Raw genomic sequence first — 23,784 nt, forward strand, 5'->3', positions numbered from 1 at the left:
AAAAAAAAAAAAAAAAAAAAAAGAGGTGTGTAACAGACTTTGCTTTGCTTAGCCAACAACATTTCTATAAATATCACTCTTTGTCTTTGGAATAAATCTATGTCAGAATCAGAACAAAGAAAAAACACAGTCCTGCTCCAAAGAGTACTTGACAAAAATGTTCCTGGAGTTTTAAATGTTAGTATTTCAAAACAGCAATACGTAATTCTTATTTTGTTCCTTTTCACATACAAAGCTATTGTAATACATTTTAGCTTATTATAGCAATGCATTGGAGTTCTAGATGTGTACTGAAAGCAAAATCACGAAACCACTTTGCTATTCTGTAGCCATTAGCTGTACCTCAGTTGTGCCTCAGAATCACATGAAGGGATGTGAAATTTCATAAATAAAGACAGTTGGCAGCTTACAACAAAACCTGAATATTAATAGTGTTAAACAATTTTAAGTGTGCAAAGAAGAGTGTCACATCTGGAAACACTTCATGTTAATATTGATACTGTACTACATTCCAAAGTTTACGCAGCTTGATGTAACTGCTAATTATGGAGATGAAAATCAGAAAATCGTGCACGTGAACAGAAAGTTAAGGTAAGCCTCAGGTTTTGCTTCTTTGAAAAAAAGCGTTAAAGTCATTTTGCTATAGGTCAGCATATCATCCGTTTGATTTAATTAAGATTTTTCTGGATGCTGATTTTCTGAGGTTTTCAGCAGGACAGATTACAATAGAATTTTCAATGAAAAAAAAAAAAAAACTGTTGCTAAGAATTCAGAATTTTCTGGTTGTATAGGATGGAAACAATTCAACCACAGGGAGCAAAAATCATTAGTTTTTATTTAGGACAGGTAGCATTTTTAATTCTGCTAACAGTATCTTAGAAAATATATTAATGAACTTGAATTGATAATAATGAACTTGAATTGATAATACTGCCATCTGCATCATCCCCAGAAAAGTTTTAGGATCTACAAAACGAACACTGAAAGCCACTGGTAGCTGCATGCTGAACAGCACAGGGAACATTAACACGGTTGTATGCAGTGACATCAAAAGCACTGAGACTTGTGGAGGAGAGAAGAGTGGACTCTGTGTATGAAGATAACTTAGTATAGATTGTGTACAAAAACGTAATTGGAAATTAAACAAAGATGACTGCACAAGTGGGTTAGCCAATGAGAAAATCACATCTGCTTCTGCAACGCCAGCTGGAATCCCCAGTGGGCATCACTACAGAGGTTTCACTTCCACGACCACCTGCCCGTACTGCACAACTCCAGTCTCACGCAGAGCACAGGCCAGACTGTGCTCTCATTAGTCAGCTGGCCACTTTTCATTTTCACAGGTATCACTGAGGGATTGATCATCCATTTCAGCTACTACAGGGCAGAAGGTATTCCTTCTTTGCATCCAAGTGCTCACACAATACTCTTTACAACATCTTCCTGGCAGTAGGAAGAACTAGCTCCATATTTCAGAGAAATTAAGACTAAATTTAAAGAACAAACAAACCAAGAGCTCACTAACTGAAAAGTAAATCTGAAGTACTCAGGTCAAAGTTTTTACAACAATTTGTCAGTCTGACAGCCATGTAAATGTTCGGCATTTCAATACAGGATGGTTTCTCCTGTGAACAGTGCTCCTACCCAAGTGACCTACAGCTACATGGCCAGAGCAATGCCTGCCTGCTGACCACTGAGTGGAGAACAGATGTGCTGGAAAGTACACAGCTGTAATTAAAGACCACCACACCACCACTGTCCCAAGTACGGAAAGGCCGCACTTCATGTTTTACACATGCTCTTCTCCTTCAGCTGTGACCACATGGGTTCACTGGATCTTGTCTGCTCTGAGAAATGAGTGGAGTAATGCGGCTCTCCTTTCCTCTCAACCCTACTGGTAGTGACAGCAATCTTATTTCGGCTCTCAACCGTTTCCAGTCAGACACCTCAAATAATTTTGAGCTGACGTTTTCAAAAGACACTACTAGCAAACTTCAAGAGATACGTGAACAAAGACTAAGCTTTACCTGCACCGGATTTCCTGGCACCTCAAAAACACTTTACAAACATTTATGCTCCTCCTGCCCACCCAAGCTGGCATAGCAGCAGCATCTCACTCCTCAATCACTTCCTTAGAGCCTGCCAGCCATTAGTCTGCAGGCTTCTCTTCACGACTGCTTTTCAGTCAAACCATGGAATTCACTCAAGTTAGTGTAATACCAAAATTACAGAAGTAACGTGAGTGGCATACAAAATGTAGTATTAAAGAATACTCTGCAAAGCCTTTTCTCAAGTACACGCATCACCGGTTGAATGAAGGTTTTCCAGGCAGCTTTGCACAATTTTTGAAACTGTCAATGTTTCCTCGTTTTTCTTTTTAGATGCTATCCCAATATTATAAGCAGTTAAGGAAATCATGTTCAGTGGAACCACACTCATCTCTAAGGGTCATCAGAAAGACCTTGCTGAGTGGACTGTTTTGTCAGCTGCTGACGGGACTTGCAAGATATAAAGGCCATCTAAAAAGGATCATTTTAGGGGCACCCATAACTATGAGAACTACTCTCAACAGTGGCAAAAATTTCTATCATTTAATTGTTGAACATGAACCATACTCCACTTAGCAGCTCTCTGACGATAATTAAATCTTAACAATATGTATAAAAACATATTTACATCTTTTCTTAGTTAAAAGCAAATGAATATCCTTAATCAAATGGCACAGAACATGCGTTCAGAGCTTAAGGAAAAAGATTTGCTCAAATTTCACTTCAACGATCTTTGCAAAGTTGTTCTGCAGGAAGGAGGAACTTATAAAACTGAGACATTCACACTGGGGTGGAAACGTGGTGAACAAACCCCAGCCAGAATAGTGAACTTTTTGCACAAAAAAGTAATAAGCAACCAAAAAAGAAATACATATCTTGTTTTCACAAGGTCAAGTGTTACCCAGGTGCTTCATCAATTTAACACATATGTTAAACTATTAGTCAGGCGTTGGTTCTAAGGTTAGAGTGTGGCTCAAAATGTGAGAGCCTGAATCATGCTGTTGGGAAGAAAAGCCAGTAAAGCACACATTTAAGAACTGAAAGGAAAGAACAGATGAGGGCAGTATAGATTTTTGTCAATTAATGCATGAGAAGATAAGGAAACATTTACAGCTATTTTTAGCTGCTGCTTCCTGCTGTTTTCCAGACTTACAGTGTTTAAATCCAAGTGCCACTTGCAGGGTGACGCTGCAGTTATGACAATTTTCCGAAGCTGAAGTTTTTCCAAGAAAAAGAAACATAAACAAAACCAAACCAAATCACTCAGATAGCATCCTTCTGGCTCCTTTTGCCTAAGTGATCTATGTCATGTCAGCTTACGCTAGTCAGGATGGATCTCAAAGGGTCATTAAAGGGTCATGGGTGCTGCATCATAAAACCAAACACCGAAAAACAGGGGAAGGGAATATCACTTTGTGCAGATAAATGAGGAGCAGTCAAAAAGGAATAAATAAGCAGAATTAAGAAAATTATAACCTAAATTTGATCTAAAATTAAGAAAAATATAGCCTAGCAAAATTTCCACGTAGAAAAGATTAAGCTGACTAGTCAACAGCTAGAAGTGCACTGAAGTGCAGGTGTAGTTAATTTAAAACAGCATGCAACTAATAAATAGGCAAATTCAAACAGTCAATTTCATCAAGACTGTTTGTTATAGCGACTGTCATTCCCAATTACACCTGGTGCATCATGTTAGGAAATCCTAAATTACTACCATCAAGGCAAATTTAATTGTTTTCCAGACTTGCTGAAATCACAGAGCTAACAGTTATGTTTTTCACTGTAGAGTTATGAGAAGGAGGCAGAGAAAGAAATCCAGAAAACAAACTATTTTTACATACCAAGTGCAGAAAATACAAAGTTTTCCTAAAGTATTTTCTAGGTTATGCTATGATTTACCTCTGTGTCACAAGGTAACTCTTTTACTTGTTGAAATTAGATATTTAAAGAGCCATAATTACAATATATATATACATATACACAAATGCAAATACACACACATTTGTGCGTTTTAGAGGATAAAATTGAAAATCAGCACACTGAAATGCTAAATTAGTTTTACACATAGTGAAACTGGGGTAAAGGTAACTGTAATTCCAGTAAAGGCACATAGAAACAACCACATCAAATGCCTTTTCAGTATTGATTTGCTCTGTTGGTAAAAAAGCAAAACTGTGTTAACCAAGTTTCTAAAACAAAAGGTTAGACGTGGAAATCGACTTTCATACACTCACATTAATTCAGAAAACAAATATCTATCCAAGCTTCCACACATTCAATGCTTTGAGATTTTTTTAAGTTGATTTCATAATAGCTGTTACATGTTGCAGAGCTATAAGTGAAAACAGATGGGAAAATCACTGCTTATTTTTACACACTAAAAACAATTTGTTTTGTGTGTGACAGTTCAGGTAGAAATAACTGCTGGTACCCATTAAAAACAAAGTAAGTGGCATTTCAGTTAATTTACTACTATACAAAATAGCTGCTATTACTGTCATTTTGCCACTACGAAGTCTCTCTTTAAGCAAAACCCCAACACTTTAGAAAAAGCAGAGTAAAATGTAGAGAGAAAATCAGAACACCAAAATTAAAAGCCAACAATTTTATGCAGAGACAATGAGAAAACTTGGTAGAGTGACACAGCACAGCATGCCAGATCACACAGAGGGCATTTCATAGAGCAGACATATATAAATCTTTCTGTTCTGACCTCTAATGAACATAGACATTTTAACTCAGGAAGTGAGTGGAGCCACACAGCTGAATTTGGTCAGTTTGCTGTTCTCCTTTCAAACGCAGTTCCTTTAGTGTTTGTACTAGTATCAGTCTTTCATCTTCTTCTCTACTTACAGAGGGGTATTAGTCCAACCCCAGCAAAATCCAACAGCCTAAATGACACAGAGGAACAGTGATTGAAACAGCCAACAAGTGTTTGCATGCTGGAAGATGAACTGGAAGGGAACTTGATGGAAACATCAGCAGAGCAGCCCTGAGAATACCCACTGGTCCTTAAAGATGTCCAGGGCAATGGAGGATGATGCCCAGTGGCGGTCTGCCCAGAAATGTGAGAGTATAGCAAGAGGCCCACGCGTTGCCAAGATTCCTGTGTAAGGCTGCTTCTCCCGGAAGAAATGAGAGGCTGGCTCGGCCAGGGCCAGGAGGATACCTTGTGAGCTTCAGAGACTTAAGGTGGAAAGGATACAAACAACAAGCTACGTGAAAAAGTGCAGTTACAAGCCCAGTGAGAGACAACAGAAGACAAGCCACCACCTGATGCATGTGAAATACACACATGCCTTTGGGTCTTCTCACCAGAAAAGGAATGCGAGTCAGAGGACCCTAAGAGGTACACTGTGAGCACACTTTTATCCACTTGGCCTCAGAAACCATCTTGGAGAGTTTTCAGGTTCTGAATACATTTTGGTAGAAGGCTGTCAGCTTAGAATGCTGTTGGAAAAGGAGTTCTGATACAACAGTATCTGGAGCTGTTGGTCACACTGGAGTCCCCAGAGATGACAGCCTAAAGTCAACGGTAGATTGCTCCAGCAGGAAAGCATGTGCCATACAGGAATCCCTGGTGAGCCTGAAAGTAGAAGGCAAATGCAGGCACAGACCAGGCCCTGTTCCCACTTTCAGTAAGAGGCTCAAAAATCATGCAAAGAATCAGTGCAGGACAGTCATTAGATCCTCACTCTGACTCAATACAGCCCCAATGAGAAGACTGGATGATTAATTTGAACAATAACTTTGATAAATAATTTCTATCTAAGGAGATACTAAAAATCTGAGTTCTAGAGCAGACTACTCTTTTGGCTCAGGTTGAACTGCATTCTCACCACTAAGAGTGCAAGAATAAAGGGACAGCTGAGGTCAAGAGGCAGAAGAGAGGCTTCCATTACCCTGTCACCATAGCTGAAGGATACCTCCCTCTTCTAACTGACCAGTGTGGAACCAAGACATTTGTTGACACTCCAAAAGAACTCTTTATAATTATGCAGTTATTGCAAGAACAAAATTTAAAGATTGCTCAATACTCAGGTTGCTACTAAAATACTGTATTTTCAGTTGCTTATAACAGTAACATCAGCTAACTCTGTTTTGGTACATAATCTGAGGCAAGTGCTCAACAAGGAAGTTATCCATTGTAAAACAGCTCCAAACAGTTCAAGAATGTAGGTGAAAAAATTTAAAATCTAAGCAGAACACATGCACAAAACCCTCATACAAGGGCTGCTATGAAAGTAATGCTTCCTATTTCCTTATGTCGGCACACGATGCCATAAGTGGTGGTAAGGCATAACACTGGTGGTAAGGCAGTGGAGGCTGAAACTTCCCAGCCACATTCCATATCACTGCTGTGTGACAGATGGCAGCAAAGGGGCAGTCTGGTGTCTGGCACAGAAGCATGTGCGAAGCAAAGGTGTGTCACCAAATTCCTCCATGAGGAACAAACGGCAGCCACTGACATTCACTTGCTGGATTTTGATAGAGATCAACCAGTAGATGTGGGCACAGTGAGGCAGGGGGTGGTGCATTTCATCTGTGGTGACAGTGGGTCACCACTACTGGTGTAAATTTTGACAAGCATGGCCTGCAGGCTCTTATTTATTGCTGGTGAAAATGAATAGGTAGTGGTGGCAACAACGTTGAAAAATAACGCTTCGTAGCTGAGAATTTGCTCTATCGAGCAGATTTACTGTGCTCACTGCATCTCCTGTAGTTTCCAAGGAAATAAGTAGGAGGCATTACTTTCAGAGCAATCTCTGTTTGAGCATGGTGGCACTTCCACTTTCAGAGGGAACCCGATATGTTTAACAGTGTGTAACTTACATGGTAAGAATTTGCTTTCTTTGTCCCTCACAACTGACCTAAAACACATCTTCAGGGGAACGTGAGAATACAATATCCCACAGCAAGGCTCAGTGTTTTTCAGACTTCAACAGCTAAGATCTCCAAAAACTGGGGATAGCCCCCACTAATGTTAAGGACTGTTATACTTCACATTCTTCCCTGAGTAAAAGTTCATGCAGTTGCAACACCCAAATGGTTTCAGTATAGCATACAGGCACTGTCCCAACAAACAAGTACCTTTTGTGCGCTGGCATTATCTGGAAGAGTACTGCCATGGCAGCACTACAAAAAGATTTAGAACTTCACTCAGAGCAAGTTCTACAAAGCTATGTTTAATAAAGTTAATTCTAAGGGTAAAGTTGGCCTTTTTAAAAAATGAATTTCCCTGTTGGTGAGGTAAGCACTAAAAATACAACCAAGAGGCCGGAAAGTTTCTTTTATGCTTTCAACTATTCTGTGCTGACACCTAGGCAACATAGAAAGGAAAATGTGACTGGAATGTAAAGGGCATAAATGAAACAAGGAAAACGAAAAAAAGTAGATTGCGTCAGATCTAGTGAGTGGGAAGCTACAGGAAGTTGGCAAGGGAGGAATTTGAGCCTACTTGGCAAGCAGAGTGGGAACTGGAGGGAAGGTCAGGGGAAAGCCACATTATTTGGGCAAAGAGGATGGAAGACAGAAGAGGCGAATGACTAAAAGTCAGCAAGAAAAGCAGCAGATAAAAGACAGCGAGCAGTTGGATGGAGAGTGAGAATGGGCACCGGGAAGGTGGGAAACTAGTGGGCAGAAGGAAAGGCACAAAAAGGGACGGGAAACTCTGGGAACATGAGGAAGGAACAAGGAGGTTGTACCACTGTGCTGGAAAACAGACTAACACAGCTCTTTTCCAGTTCTCCTGATAGATGCAGTTAAGGTGGGGGCACAACATGAAGCAATACACCAAAAGAAAAAAAAATAACAACAAAACCTATATTGCTATTTAGTGTAGAGAATGCACCTCCAATGTAAAAGAGCAAGAATCTGCATGTGACACCAGAATCCCAACCATCTTTGGCTTGTGTGCTGCAAAAGCTGGAAGGTGAAGTTGCAAATGACACAGTGCCGAGAGTCTCTCAGCTAACCTAACTGTATGCCACGGGGTCTGATAATGCCAAGGTGACCATTCAGACTGTAATTCTTAAACCATATTATTTATCCTTATTCCATTTTTTAGATACCCATCTTTTTTTGTTGTTTTCCTCCAGAGTTTCTAAAGCAAACAGCAACAGTCAGTGGGAGATCATCCTGACATTACATACTATTTCTGTGCTTAAGTCACAAGTTAAGCACCTAAGAATGTTAAGTCACCCAAAATTGATACAAAAACTTCCTTTTAAAATCCCATCTCAAAGAAACACTGAGAAAAGAAACAAGAATTTTGATGTCCTATGAAAAACTACTTCAAAACAATTTTTATCTTGGAATAGCATTGAGCTATTATACTTTATACATTATACTTGAAGACCCAAGGCAACCCCCTGAACAACGCTGTGGAAAACAGTTGTGACAAGCCTCCTATTAAAAATATCACGCATCTTGCCTTGAGGCTGGAGCCCTACGGAAGAAGTGAACACAATCAGGAAATTAATCAGAGTTATACATACACATTTACAAAATGATACGAGCATCTGTGCATGGAGGAGAAAGAACAGAGGATAAAAGTGGCAAGATGCAACTTTAACACAGCTGTTCTGGACAGCTGAATGCTCTCTCCATGTCACCCAGAAAGCTCACATGAAGGACAGGAGTTTAGAGAGGGCTTGCTTAAAGTGTTCTTTTCTCCTTTTAATAGAATATGCCTTTTAAGCCCTAGAATGCAATCTGCAGGTATTCCATTTGCTGCAGCGTTTCTTTCAATGAAATTACATTTGACAAGATTCGGGTATCAACAATTAATTAAATCAGAAGTGGCAAATTATGTTCACAGCCCACTTAAAACATTAAAAGCTTCTTTCTCTGCTAAAGTTTAATAAGTAGAATTAACAGGATAATGCCACAGATTTTGAAAGCAATCTTTTTCTCAGGTGCGAGCTCCCGTTCTTTGGTTAGGAAGCTACATAGATCTGCCAAAGACTGAGAACTAACACTGCACGGGAATTGGTCATCTGCTCTACCTCTCTGCTACGACTAAATAACAGGGAATAGTGGCCCACTTTGTGTGCATATTGAAGGCGTGACTAAGGATGAATCTCCCTGTAAAATATAGTAATCCTTTGTCCAAAATAAACTTCAACATCTGTCAATCACTCCTGGAGAATAAATACAAATTCAGAGAATTGGTGACAAGTTCATGCACTGTTTTGAATGGTACTGGCAAAGCCTGGTCTTGAACTAGCATAAAAAAGAAATCCAAAGACAGACTGGAACCCAACTTCCAAAGCACAGTTTCAGTGGGTGTGTGTCACTTAAAACAAGAATTTCCTTTCCCATTTGAAGGCCAAGCAGAGAATATATTTAATAATAGTCATCTCGTATAAAGTTATCAGAAAAGTGAACACTGAGGAAAAGTAAGCCTCTTACCAGACTGGAAGAAAATAGATTTTATGGGAACTAGATGGACTCTCTGGAGTCTGCAGGACTCTTTGGTTCATATGAAGAGTTGCTACAAACCCACTGTTCCCATTTCAGATGGTATGTGCAGTCTCCAGAGGAAAATTTGATTTGACAGTGAATTAATCTGTTCTTTTGGCTCTTCTTATAGAAGAAGTAATTCTTTGAAGTAGCAACTGTGTAAAGCAACTATACCCCAGGCTTTTTTTTTTTTTTTTTTTTTTTTTTTTTTTCTTCTTACATACTCATTTTTCCTTCTATTGCTCTTTCCCATTCTGCTTTTTTTTTTTTTAATGTCATGATCTTTTAAAAGTAGATTATGCTGAATACCAACTTACTAAAAAGTTGTTGGTGTTTTCTCTTCACATGACTTGGAAAATAATGATCATTCGATATATTATGAAGTATAAAAACCTTCTTCTGGCGCCCTTACTGCAAGTTTGGTTTACTCTCACAATGCATTACTGTACCCATTTAGTGGAGATGCAGCCTAAATATATGCTTAGAACATAAATTGAGACTCTATAACAAGCCAGAAGTTTTCCTAATAGAATTTCTGCCACATCTCACTCCAGGTCCCTTTTCTCTGCAGTTCTCACTTTCTGCCTTACGGAATTTTTCTTACTGCTGGCAGCAGTTACACATTTCACATCAGCCAATTTCATACTCTAGAAAAATGCATTTTACATACTTGATCTCACATTCAGCTAGTAGAAAGCACTAATATCTAGTTTCAAAAATTAAAGCAAGAAGAAAGTTGTGGAAAGTGCAATTCCACTTGGGTCTAACTCCCCCTCTTCTCCATTCTGCTTTTCTGTATCCATTCGGCATTTTGACTGTTCAGATTCACACTCCATCTTCTTTAAATTACTAAATTAAATTAGTTCTGCTTTTCCTACATGTTGCTTCAAACTGTACCTAACCTGTAAGAAGATAAAACTAGTTCTAACAGAATTTCTACATTTATTTTCTTGATGCAGCTGCTTCTCTGTTCCTGCATTTCTTAGCAGAGCCATGGAAAAGTGGGTCTTCTTGCTAGATTTTAGTACTTTAAAGATGAGACAGGTACCTGTTCTTTTGATCCATGTATTGGGAACCATCATATTGTTTGTTTTCATTTTTTTTTTTTACTTAATTTTCACATACCTTGCAAATTGTACCCCAATGGTTTTTTTTGCTTCATCTCCTGAGCTTTTAAAGCATGCTTGCCAGAACCTAAGATTCTTTCTACTCCCTACCGTGGGCACCATTTCAACTTTATCAAAGAAGGGGATGTTCCTGTACTTCCATTTATTGCACCATCTAATCAGGTACACCTGTGTTTTAGCCTTTCACAGAAGCCAACCACTCGCAGGTCTCATGAGGATTTTGAGGTTCAGAAAACGCACCCCACTTATGGCTCTTTTAATTCTGTATGGTATTTAAGGAGCATCCTTACAGATGTCTGATGTGGGGAAGACTTTAACACAATAAAAAGGACTTGTTCTACAGTTTCAGAACCTCTGCAGGACTGGAGCACAGTGTGACCACTGCTGGAGAAGATCTTCACTAGCGGCACTTAAAATACCAACTCCAGTTCAGCACATTGTTCAGGACAAGCCTGTTCTCCCTGCAGGCCCCCCAGCAAACTGGCCTGTGGTGCTTACTGCAGCCTACTGTTGAAAGCATCAAACAGGTATAGGGATATGGTCAACTTCTTGTACCAACTTACCACTGCCTTCTCTACAAAAAGGACTGGATGTCTGCAAGATTGTTAGATTCCAGAAAAACTGTAATTTAAATAAGGCAGCTTCAAAGCATTCAAATTCTATTTATGCATAATACGGATATAAAATCTCTATGGGCAAATGATTTTATTGTGTGACCTTGAAGGGACAACAAAGTTCAGTGGTGCCAGCGTTACTGTGCATACAGTTACAATTGCATTTCAGAGAATGACAGCAGCCTGCACAGAAAGCTCCATCACCCCTTCAGCAATCACTGCTTTATTTACACACTTCCGCAGCTTACAAGCATGCTTTCTCTGCTGCAAGTACCTAATTAAATAAGCAGTAATTCCTCCCCACACTACGCTAGAATAAGACTGCTGAAGGATTTTTCTCTTCGAAATCACAACGATGTTTGCAGCCAAATTAAACTTAAAAGCAAATTGTTTTGGGCTACATTTGGATGTTAGGAATTTACTCTTACTTAACAAAAGCACTGAAAATGTAAGAATGAAGCAACTCTGGTGTTTTGATAGAATTATTTGATTTCCTTTAAAATCATGTCTCCTACCAAGACAGGCAACTACAGCTAGCCTTCGTTTTAGAAGTTACATGCACAAGCCTTCCATGTACATATAAAAGATACTCTTTAGGGACTGGAACAGGCTGCCCAGGGAGGTGGTGGAGTCTCCTTCTCTGGAGATGTTCAAGACCTGCCTGGATGCCTACCTGTGCGACCTGCTGTAGGGAACCTGCTTTGGCAGGGGGTTGGACTCGATGATCTCTGGAGGTCCCTTACAACCTCTACGATTCTCTGATTCTGTGACAGCTGGCAGCTATATTAAACAAGAAGTCTTTGTGACAGCCACGGTCATAAAACAAGAAGTACTTGTAGGTGTATCAACAGCACTCACAGAGATTAAAACTGAAATAAGCCTGACAATTTTTATTAAAAAAATTAATAACCATAACCTCCAAATAACTCTGTCTTTAGATTTTGTTACTCAAGCATTTGTTTTCTTTGGTTTCTTCAAGCTCTGAGGTAAAATTTGAAGGGAGTACTTACATTGAAAAAAAACAAAAAACAAACAACACAACAACAAGAAACAACTCACCCAAATCAAAGCAATTTTAAGTCAAATAGATGCTAAAATTAAAGCTATTTACATTTAAATTTCAGAGCCTTATACATTAAAGTAGTATAATAAAGTATTTCATGCTCATTTAAAAAGAGATATCATTAAATCAAGGAAACTCTGAATATCACCTTTTTAAGTATGTAATGTGGATCACAAAGGCCTGAATACTGTGCTGAACTCTGAAAGAGAAGTAATTTTCAAAAGCCATATAAAAATATAAATAAGGAGGAAATTTTTGTATTCACTAACCTCCTTATACCTCGTCAGAACTACCAGTATTCAGCAGTCCCATATTAGGAGCCGGAAATGTTTATCATACCAAAAACAGTAATATGATTTCCAAGTGAAGAAAATTGTTTTCTTCATTATCTAGTGAAAAGGTTAGCAGAACATTATTAGATTAGATCTTTCAAGTGGCCTTAATTCTGCCAAATCACACTACTTCCCTCCTCCCCCCCCTTTCTGAAGTGTGTGTTTTCAATTAGGGCATCTCTAAATTTCATACTGGTTAAAAGAAGACTCCTCTGGACTTGCAGCTAAGTTATTTAATAAGGAAGCCAGTTGTGCTTGATGATAAACACTGGTAGCTACATCAACTTCAGCAGAAACTGTGGATGCTCTCCAGCCACAGAAATCACAGCGTAGCTTTAGAGAGGATAAAAAATGTTTTGAGGCTGCCTGAAGTTTATCAGGTTTGTTTTAAGTGTACGTTTGCTTTTGAAGGATCTGGCAACTAATGGCTTTTTCTTCATAACGTTATAAAGAGTTATTTCTTCTAGTTTGTTATTTTCTTCATTTTACCAGTGGACTCATCTTCATTCAAGTTTACAATGCAGTGTTCAAACACAACATCCAAAAATTCACAAACTATTGATATGGCAAATTTCTTAAACATAAATTTGCTACCTATTCTTCCTGCACATGTACATTTGATTTTTGTTTCCTAACCATATAATTGCATTACCGTATCAGAACACGCTTGCAATATATGCCCCAACCTTGCAACAGGTTTACTACTATAATACATTTTGATGCCTATTTACATCCATAAATAAGAAGTACTTAGTAATAATATAATAACAATAATAAATAAGTATTTAGTAACTTCACTCACTGCCCTGAACACCTAGACTCTTAGACAACAGTTTCCTGAATGCTGCTGATTCCTATCTAAATACTTGGAAGCAATCACTATACCATAGCAGTGCAAAGTTACTTTTCACCTTTAATCTGAGAGCAAGAAGGAAACCAAAACAGTGCAGTTAAAAGTGAAGTTGATAGCTCCCAGGATTTGTTTTGGTTGAATTTGAAGGAAGAGAAGGAAAAGAAGAAAGAATGACTGTGTAGATTCTGTTTTGTGGGGTCTTCCCCTGCAGTGTGCATGTAAGGAACAGTAAGATCTTTTGCTAGAATTTCAAACTAGTAACTGAATTTTTAATGAAGTTTTCTTACTAAGCTTTAAAAAATAAGTTAATAATAGAAAACTATTTTGCACCCAGACATTTGGAACAGCATTAGAAAGGGCACGGAAGGAAGAAGAAAGAATAGGAAAAGTAAGTAATGCTTTAAGAAGAAATGCTTTTGGCTAAGAGGACTAAAAATCATTTATGTGTTACAGTGATATCCGCATCTTCACAAATGCATAATGGGATTTTCAATGAGCCAGCATTCTTTACCTTCAATGCCTGATATGCTCCTTTTTCTGTTTGACCTTTCTAATTTTCTTTGAATTGCCTTATTTAAGTTCCTGTAGTTTCTGCAGAAGTGTGCATAAAGGAAGGATGTAGGTCACTGAAACAGACTGAAGTGTAATATGTACTCAAATACTTTACTTGTCTTTAATAACAAAAATGTAGGACAACACTTAATTAGAATAAAATCTACTCTAACTCCACATAGGTATGTGACTATTAAAAGCTGAGTACAAGCTGTATGCAAACATATTTTTTCCTTCTACAAGATTCCATGTTTGGTGTCTATAACACATAGCAAGCAATAATTCATTGGAAAAAGAGTATATGCAAAGTATTTAAAGAAGACTGTCTGCAAGGTTTTAGGCACAGAACCCCCAACTGCAATCTTTAAAAGTGTTATAGAAATTCAGAGAAAGCATAGAGATCACCTGTGACACCTGTAAAACGGCACTGCTGAGATGCACCACCCACTGCCTCACTGTGCACCCCTCCACTGCTTGGTCTCCATCCATATTCAGGAAGTGCTGATGAACATCAGTGAGTGCAATTTTTTCACCTGGAGGAATTCAGTGACACACCTTTGCTTTATACACACAGATGCCACTTTGACAGACCACTGTGTGACAGATGACAGCAGAAGGGGAACAAAACATAATGGAATGTTGGTGGGAGGTTCCACCTCTACTGCCATACCAGCAACATCCACCTCTAACACCATGTGGCAACATAAGGAAATAGGAGGCGTTACTTTCAGAGCAGCCCAAGCATCAAAAAGAGTTCGCTCAGCATGCAGTGAGATGGACAAAAAAAGAGAAAGACAGAAGTGGCAGAGTGACGTTCACAGAAAGCAGCTCCAGGACAGACACAAGCACGTACAGTGGCTAACTTTGCATAGGCCGAGGAAACACTTGCATATGTATTTCCATACAATCCCGTAAGTAGGTCAGGACAAAACAGTTCCGTACAGTTACTCTTGGAAACAGCTTGGAACTTCCTTTAGAATCAGAGCAGAATTTTTAAAGTACAGTAGAACAATAAACATAACTTGTGCTAAAGCAAATTCAAAGAAAATCTGAACACATGCCAGACAGCATTTAGAGTAATGATGTCCAGGCAAGCTGTTGACTAACAACAAGGACCCGAGTCCTTCCTCTGCGTGTGAGCGGGATGTTAACAGTGCCACAGCCCTGACCCTGCCCATGGAGTTATGCTCCCTCCCCATGGCCCATACTCATCTCAACAATCAATCGTTGGCACAGCTGAGACCATACCGTTTAAAGGTCAAAAAACTGTTTATAGAAATCCCCTCTACTTAAGAACTGATGTGGGAGATATTTTGGTTTTAATCTTTAGCATGCCTACCGCAGCTCACAAAGGATATGAGTATAAAACTCTTTCAAATGCCTTTCCAAGTTTTCCCTGTAACTAAGAAATGGCTTTGAACTTGGCAAGAAAGTACATATCAACATATTCAAGAAGATGCATTAAAAAAATCTTTTACTACAGAGAAGTCTGCATGTCTTGAAAAGCAGTGTTTTTAGAAAAGTCTTCAAAACTGTATTCTGAAGGAGCAGAAAATAAGTAGGAGTTTGCTGTCTGGACAGCCTGAGTATTTCACAGTAATTTAATGTGGCCTAGCTCTTTGCTGTACGGGACTTCCACACCTCCTGCTGGGATACCTGAAAGCAGACACCCAAAGAGTCAGTAGTGATTCAGCAGAGGAAGTTCCTGCCACACTTCTGCAGCTGAAGCTCCCATCTGTGCAGATGACTCTGCCTGGATGCCCTTATGCCCCACCCGCATCAGACAAGAGGGTCTGATCAGCAGGAGGGAGAACATCTTCCCTTACAATGGAACAAGCAAAGAAACAACGTTATGCTTCAGCTGTTCTTAGACTGCAAGCAGCTCTGCTTAGTGTCTGTCCCAGTTTCATTTCTTCTTCCCAAGCCCTGTGTCAAGTATTACTGCCTCCATCAAGTTCACTGCCATTAATTTACACTTGTAAGAAAATTCATTATGAAGCTGCAAAGACTTACCCAGGGATTAAAGTAGAAATCAGGGTAGCACAACTTGGAACATGAAGATGCTCATTATAGAGTTAAAAGACTACTAAAGCACCACATCACCTTTTAAATTACACCCCCAAAATACTATTCCTTCACATAAGCCTATCCCTCGGCAATTTCCCTATCACAAAAAGAACAGAAAACATTAAGTATTGCTTTCTCCATACAATGCCAGAAGAAACTGTATGGAATATGTATATGCAGGAGAGCTTAAAATAATAACTAAAAATCCATCTCTCTCAGAACAAGTGGCAAAGCAGGGGTTTGGTACCTCCCAGCACATCCTGACAGAACCCTGCTGCCAGCCCTGCTCCTCACAAGCAGCTGATGGCAGGGAGCACTTTCAAAAGCGTGACTCCTCCTGTACCTGCCACCCAGCACAGCTGGAAGCCTCCTGGTATATTTCTTCCAGAAAGGAACAGGTGAGATTCCACTGATTTATGATGCCTAAGTCTAGACAGTTGTAAGAGCATTAACGCTGAAGCTAAACATGGCTCAACTGATAATTTTGGCTCTGTTAGCAGACTTCTCAGTCTAAAATTGTTCTTAGTTCAAAATACCAAAAACACCGCTGAGCATAAAGATTCAAGATCTGCACTTTGTTGCTTTTAGCTCCCACTTCTGAAAGTCCTGGTGTATTTTGGTTCTTAGAACACGGAGCTGCCAACAGCTGCAGAAAGGCCTGCAAGCAGCACAGCACAATTTCAACTCACACCAATGAGATGCACACAGACCTGAGGCTAGGAAACTGTGCACTGAAAGGCACACAAACCTCATTCACAGGGACCTCAGCCACAAAAAGAGGGCAGAAAGCAACTGCTTTGCTGCTCCTTTTTGGACAGCTGTGTTATGAAATCATTTTCAGGGAAAACTGATATTCCCTTAAAAAATACCTACAAATGAAGCAAACAAATGGAAGAGACAAGAAAAATTACACTGACGGTTTGTAGCAGAAAGCCCTCCACTGACTGGCAGGTGGCATGTGATTGGCCTCTCAGAAGCCAACCCAGGAACCAGCAGAGCCTTTCTCAGCAAAGCAACACGATGCACACAGGAGCACACACTCTCCCACACTGCTCAGTTCCAGTGGCACATGTAGTCCTGCTGGTATTGCTGTTTATTTTGTTTGTGTGGACTTTAGAAATATCTCATATTCAGTAACACTGCTCAATCTACGCATTCCCTGCTTAGGTTTTTTGCTCTCTTGGACAGAAAACAGCCTCCTGGAGTCTCAGTTCACAACAGGTTCACTTGGAGGTTTCTTTGAAATACTGTACACTTAAGAGAGTGTGAATGAGCGTGTATACCTGCCTATATTTTGTAAATTATGTGACTGGAAACAGCATGGGGCCCTTGGTCACAAATCACTTTGTGAGGAAGGCAAGAATAATATCTTGCATTATGATCTAAAACTGCAGACTTGCAGCTTCGCAGTGAAGAAGCAGGAGATGAAGACACACTGGTTATGCCTGAGTTTACACACCCAGCAAAGCAGAACGTGGGGAGGCGGGGCACTGCTCCTCCTCACTTGCTTTTGGAACAAACACTCCTGGCTGCACGCTCTGAGCTCGCTGAGCACTTTCTGCTCCCAGAGAGATGCACTGCCTGCTACTCGTATGGCAGCAGCAGATGAGGCAGGTCCGTCCTCACTAACCAGTGTGCTGCTGCAGTGTGCTGCCATGCTGTTCCCAGTGCAGAGAAATCCATCTGTGGTCGGAAGATACAGACAGAAGGAGTCAAAAGGAAGAAGAAAGTTGGGGGCACATCATAACAACCACCCTGTTCTTTTTCACATTGTTCTCCCTAGCCAAATCACTGAGAGCTTTAACCTGCACCAACACCGATTCTAATCTTTTTGGAAAGTCGTCAGGTTACCAACTAAGGCTGCTATCTGGGCAAAAGGGAGAGGCCGTGAAACCAGTGCTGAGGTGGGATTAGGGCTTTAGATGCAGCTGTTCCGTTTAAGAGCACAATATTCAATACAACGAGTCTTCAGGACCACAAAACATAAAAGTTAGCATGCTGACCTGCTTCTGAGTAACGTCACATTATTACATAGTAGCACAAAACAACAAAAGCAACCTATTTCTCTTTCCTAAGGACTCACTTTGCATTTCTTAGCAGGCTCAATAAATATCACAAACAGGACTGGAAAGATATGCTCACAGGCTGACATTCCTCCCCACCCTCCTGTCCCTCCCAAGCAGAGGGATTGGCAGGGTTTATTGTTGTTCTGCTGAGTAGAGTAATAGGAATTAATGCCATCACTGCTCTGGACTTGGAACAGCTTTATTTCTGCATGCTTTCTAACCTCAGTACGACAATAGCATCATAGAGATGCTTTACTTAGTGTACAAAACTTCAGCCAAATATTCTTGTTTATTACCATCAGGTATTTTCAACTATAAGCCACAGAAGCACAATATAACATTGTTTCCCTATTAACAGTGACTTTGGAACATAGCTTACTTTCTGCAAATTTACACATTTTAAATAATTCTAGATACCAGACAAGTGCAATAGAAGCCTCCCCACCTGTTCCATAGGATGAGGGATCTGCTACAAACGTTACAAGTTTAACTGAAAATGAACAGGCTTTTTGAGATTCATTACATATTGGCGGCAGCATGAATTTCAGATAATCCAGAATAGCATGTATTCAAACTGCCTTCTTGCTCCATTCCCAGCCAGCAGCCACCACTTCTGCAGCAACCTGGTCCTGGGGAAGTAAGTCCCGCAGCAGCAGCAGCCATTACACAGCAAAAGCCCGGGACTGCTGCCGCAGGCAGTGCGGGAGGGAAGCGTGATGCAGCAGTTTCCATCAGCACCAACGTCTGCACGAGCCTAACAAGAGCACAGCCTCTTTCAATACTTAGCGAGGACATTCTGTAACTGGTCAAACAGAGGCACGTCCAGCTTTCTCCTCCCTGCTGCTGCTCTACCCACTGAGAGGGAGAAGTAAAAAAGGAACTGGGCAAGGGCTGTGAGCTTACACTCACACATACTGCTCAGTCTGAAAGGATTTTATTTCTATCTCCTCATACTACCAAACAGCAAACATGGACAGTACAGACTAAAGATCACTCATTCACACCTGTACCACGAGCTCAGAGCAATAGCTGTTGTATGCAACCGCGTGCCACAAAGAAAGATGTTCATGGAAATGAAAGACAATGCTTTCACTTGGCCCAGCAGCTTCATGCACTATGGGTTTGCACTGCTAACAGGCAGAGGGGGAAAAAAGCATTCAGCAGTCAACTCTGCATTAACTCTTACATTAGATAAACTGTGTTCTCCTTAACAGGAAGAATGGGAACAGGAGTAATTTCAGAAGACATGGGGCAAACTATTATATGAAATGCTTGTGCAATTGAAATATTTGCTTCAGGTTGTGCTTCATCACCTGAACAATAAGCTCCACTGAAAATAAAGCAATCCACATAAAATTTAAGATATCGTCTGTTACAGTCATAAAAGCCATACTTTTTTGTTTTTAAATATTGTTTCAAGTAATTTTAGCTGTTCACCATTCAGGTAAGAGAAGTGCAAGGACGCTTGCCTCTTGCTTATGTATAGCAGGCATGAGGGCTCAGGAAGGATACTGAGGTACCAAAGTGTGTGCTGCTCTGTGCTGCTGTCTTCTGCCCTAAAATACAAACACCTTTTACATTCTTCAGGGACCTGATTTGCAACCACTATCTGTGATGCACATATATAGTTGTGCACGTCCCTCTGCAAGGAGGGCTGTCTTTTTAAGAAAATTCCTGAAGTAGGCAGGAAAGAGACAGTTCTCCTAAACGTGCTCGTAACTGCAAAATGACACTAAAGTAAAGCACTTTTCAAGGCAACACAGAAAAAAGCTAAATGATTACAGATGCAAGTGTAGGTTACTTAAGGTCAAAAGATGCCCAGATAAACACTGAAAGATAGCAAACATTACATGAAAAACCCTATGAGAAATATTCCCCTCAAACATGAGCAGCATCCCCAAACACAGCGTATATTTAGCTTTGGTGAATAAAGTTAGATAGCAATGAACATTACTACTTCAAGATCAAAATTCTATTCTGAGAAGAATTAATTTTGGAAAGATCATCTCCTATATCTTTAATTCCTAATGCCTCCATGAAGCCTGCAATTTGGAAACAGCCATCAAGATATTAACTAAATACACAAATGGACATACTGGGTTAAATACTGGTGGACATCCATACCGAGAGAAATATCATAGAAGGTGTTTAGACAAATACTAACTCATGTGAAGGGATTTTTACACAGCATCCACAATCAATTTTATGGAAACACTCACCATTACCATTTTCAAAACAAAATGTTGAGGTTATAGTTGGGTTGCAGTTAAAAAAAGGTCAAACACCAGTCTGAAGTCCAGTATTTAATTTTATTTATCATCCTTCATTCTACCCTCTCATACCAATCTCATCTAAATTAGGACAGATGGATCACCTCTATTTAAAAGGAAGCTACGGAGTCCTACACCAGTTGATTGTTTGAGACTGTGAAACACATGCTCTTCCCTGCCAAGGAAACAGCAGCAGGACACACCTGCTGGCACCCGCACATGGCCCTACTACTTACCAGGCGCCTCCTCTGAGTGCCTGCACAGCCCATCACAGACTGAGGTCAATTCCACATGTGATGCTGTTGAGTTGCTGCTGTGGTTACACCTCCACACACAGAGCCAGAGATTTCTCTCACTTCCAGTTTGGAGTGAAATACACACACCTTAGTCAGCAAGGGTCTAATGGCATTACAGTATTTTCAGCTACAGGGGCTGATCTTCATGGGCTTGGACCGCTGAAAGGAAGCAAGGACAGCAAGAGCTGCATTAGTATTGCTGGGAGGTCTTTTCACAGAACCCCTGCAATGAAATGGCAGCCTCATCAATATGGCTTCAAATCAGGCCCCTCCTGCTTTGAGTTTTCCTTGAGGAATACTGTAAGAAATACAGAACGCGGTTTTAATAGCAGGCCAGTGTTCCCAGTAGCTTGACAGGGTTCCTTCTGTACGTTAGGACAGACTGGTGTAACTGGTGCTGGAGCCCCCAGAGCCTCCCAGAACAAGGGGCACACATGGCCAGCCACATGATTCCACTCCATCCTACACAGGCAACCAACAGCCTGCTGCTCCTTGGGTTTCCTTTCACCTGGAATTTCAAAAGCAGACTCCCAAGCACTACAGCAACTTCCGCTACCAGAAAATCATGCAAAGCCATGAGTTAACCATGAAGCCTCCTTGAAGACTGCTGCCATTCTTGTGTACCATGAGCAGGAGTCTGAAGGACACACGGGAGCTGAAAGATGCAGCGTGCAGGGGATCTCCACCGGCACTGGTGCGACAGCACAGCACATGAGCACGGTTCTGCCATCAGACTGCACAGTCCACTGTGGAGGAGTGTTTCTTTCACACACTGAAGTGCCTTACTATGGTACTTGAAAGCTTGACAAACACAACTACGAGGCTTGAAGAACTCACATAAGCTGATTATTCCTTCAACTTTCAGAACAACTACACTGCTCAGCTTTTAATGACCTTCACATGTACTTACAGCTCTATAGCTGCTAGACTTGATAGCGCAAGTACCTACATTAGAACCATGGCTCTACAGTTATTAGAGGAACCACTTCTGGTTAGGTCTGCAACACAACGATCTTCTCCATCATACTCCAGAGTTCTACAGTACTTCTTTAAGACATCAACAAAACTTCCAGAAACTCCCTCCAGCTCTGAGTTTTTTCAAACATGATTGTAAGTTCCTCAGCTTCTCTTCTGAAACTGCAGGTAGCTGATGTGAGCCTGCCAGCTCACGTGCTTGTATCAGCATGCATCCCCCATGTCACAGCTGGATTTGATAGTGGTAAAAGCTATTGTATGAATTCCTACTTTGTGTTTCTTGCATTTCAATTGGTAAAAACTTTCCTCAACTGCTTTAGCTTTTGTTTTATTTAGGTCAACAAAATGAATTAAGAGCAGTCTTGGCAAAGAGCTAAAAATAATTATAATCAAATTTTAAAATGGCTCTGCTAGAGGGAATGCTTGCAATGGACCCAGTCCATCACCACCCTTAAACCAGCAATTGCAAGCTTTAATTTCCCCATCAATTTATGACAGCTCCCATTGAAGCTAACCATACATTTACTGTACGCAGCTAGCATTTTCTCCCTATAACCACAGAGGAGTCTACTGCCTTTTACACATGCTACCTTAAGCAGATTCAAGTTGTAACACATCCAACCATGCTCTGAATCATTGGCTGGGATACCCATACCCTGAGAAGGAATCATGGTAGCCTGGAAAACACAGCACACCAAAAGCTGTTTTTAAACTCCCGATCCTGTATTTACCTCAAAGGTGTTTGACACCAGAAACTATAAAAGCTACCAAGAGATGAGCACGGCTCAAAAGTTTCAGGGACTTCATAGAAAGCCACTTGCTCCATTGTGTTTCTTGAAATTGCATAGTACTAGTTACTGTCTTAACCCAGAAAGCAACTGCCATAGCCAAGAGCAATTGAGCTATCAACGATGATACTAAATGCACGTTAGCAGAAAGACACGCTAGCACCAAATTAAACCTTTGGATCAAGCCTCAGAAGAGCTCCGTACAATTCTGGAGAAGTCTTTAAATTTGACCTTAAGCAGACCGCATGGAACTTCCTCAGTCATCTACTGTGATGCAAGAAGCCAGCACCCATCTCTGTGTACCGACAAAGTGAGTCCACATTTACCTACCTGGTACCCTTAAAGATCACAGACATTGCAGTCAAAAGCAGTAATATCCTAAAAATTAGACAGGTGAATGCAGAAAGCACAGCCATGAAGGCACAGAGTTGCAGCGACCTAATGCCCAACAGCTGCCTACTGTACAGACTTTGGGCGTTGCTGGCAATACTCAGAGTTGTGAACCAGATAAATAACTACAATAGAGTTGTATCTGAGGGCACATTAATTGGGAATTACTCTATGTAAGGCGAAGGCAAAAATAAAAACACTCCTAGGTCACTATCAAGCAACCCTACCATTTTGCTGAAAAATTATTCTGAAGAGAAAGACTTCAATCACTGATTATCAGAGTTGACACAAAACTTACCCAAACTACTCTGAACCTGGTTACATCACAAGATTCAAAAACATTAAGAAATATGAGGCAGAGGATGAGATTTATTTTTGCTTCACAGGTCGGATCATTTTTTTCTTTCCTACTGTTCTGTCAGGACAGCAAAGAAGAGTAAGTATATAATTTGGGAGGAAACCATGACTGTTTATTATGAAACAGACACACACCAAACCTTTAACTTCTTCAAATTAGATGGTGCCAGCAAGGTTAACAGCAGTCACTGGTTTCACTTTGTCAGCAAGTCCTTTACCCAAGCTCACATTTTGAGACAAGGAAAAAAAAAAGTAAAAAAGAGGGAAAAATGACTATAAGAAACAGTAGTGAGATTCAACGTGGGAATATTGAAATGGTTAGCTAGAAAAGCCTAACTTCCTCAGGGCTAACTGAGCTCACCTTCTGCACCTTGTGAAATTCTTGGAGGAGTAATACAAGACAGGCATTCATTTCTCTGACCACATAGATCAAGGTTATTCAGAGACTGGTTGGTTAAGACTATGTTAAAAGAAAGCTCATCCTTGAGTTCCTGAGTCAGGATCGTAAAACAGGAAGAAAGC

General features: G+C 40.3%; 1 protein-coding gene across 2 annotated transcripts in view; it reads right to left on the reverse strand.

Annotated features, from left to right (window-relative positions):
* ZEB1 (zinc finger E-box binding homeobox 1) overlaps positions 1-23,784 on the reverse strand; it is a 105,393-nt gene that overhangs the window by 44,357 nt on the left and 37,252 nt on the right. The gene's annotated exons all lie outside the window — the stretch shown is intronic.

The sequence above is a fragment of the Tympanuchus pallidicinctus genome, unplaced genomic scaffold (assembly GCF_026119805.1).
Source record: "Tympanuchus pallidicinctus isolate F22 unplaced genomic scaffold, pur_lepc_1.0 scaffold3, whole genome shotgun sequence".
Lineage (NCBI taxonomy): Eukaryota > Metazoa > Chordata > Aves > Galliformes > Phasianidae > Tympanuchus > Tympanuchus pallidicinctus.